The following is a 1,037-nucleotide window of genomic DNA, read 5'->3' on the forward strand; positions in this document are numbered from 1 at the left end:
GAAGCTTTCATTTTATGCATACAGTGGAGTGATGGCCAGAGCAGAGGGTTTTAGATTGAGGCACAGGAATCTTAATTGGAGCAAAAGGCAATTGATTATAACATCTGAGATTCACCCAGAGATCTTTTGTATTTCATCTTCAACTATTTTTATTATTTTCTTCAAATTTTTCTCCCAAGTAGCTTATAAGCTTTTTGAGAATAGCGTGAGAATTTATTTTTCATATATTGTGTTCATTCCTAAATACTAGGGAGAATTACTGTATATTCACATATCTGGGATCTAGATCAGAGATACCACCCAGTCTGCTCCTTTTTGAATTTTCTTTATCCTTGGTAATCCCAAGGAATAGCTTCTTTTGTAACAGAATTTGGTTAATAAATGGAGGGAGAAAGGTTTTTCTTTCAACTTCACCTGTCAGTTTGAGGAAGGGGGTCTGATGGACTATTAATTAGCTATATTAATTAGCTATCATCAGTTAAAGATATCCTGGGATGGTCAAGAGAGGGGCTGAATAATAAGCTCCTGAAAAAATCTATTTATCAGACTGCCTGACCCAGCTCAGGAGAGCCATGGAAATCTATATCACTTTATTTATTATGATGCTGGGCTCACCAATAAACCTGACATAATCAATAAACATATTCTTACCCAAAAATCATTCTCTTAAGATAATTTTAATCATACAGTAGATAAAATTTATTTAGCTAGAACTTTGCATAATACTCTGGACATAGTAGGCACCTAATAAATATTTGTCAAATGTATAAATAAATGTGAGTGAATGAATGAAGAATAGCGATAGCTCCCCTCTCCTATGACCCATCCAGATGACACCAGTCCTGTTGTGTTCAGTTTCAAAAGCCACATTTTAGGTAGGATAGAATCATGTGACTACTGTCTTCAAATAAGATCATGATATCCCCTATTAGACATTGAAAATCTTCCTCCCTCCCTCCCTTCCTTCCTCCCTCCCTTCCTTCCTTCCTTCCTTCCTTCCTTCCTTCCTTCCTTCCTTCCTTCCTTCCTTCCTTCCT

The sequence above is a fragment of the Gracilinanus agilis genome, chromosome 1, assembly GCF_016433145.1.
Source record: "Gracilinanus agilis isolate LMUSP501 chromosome 1, AgileGrace, whole genome shotgun sequence".
NCBI lineage: Eukaryota > Metazoa > Chordata > Mammalia > Didelphimorphia > Didelphidae > Gracilinanus > Gracilinanus agilis.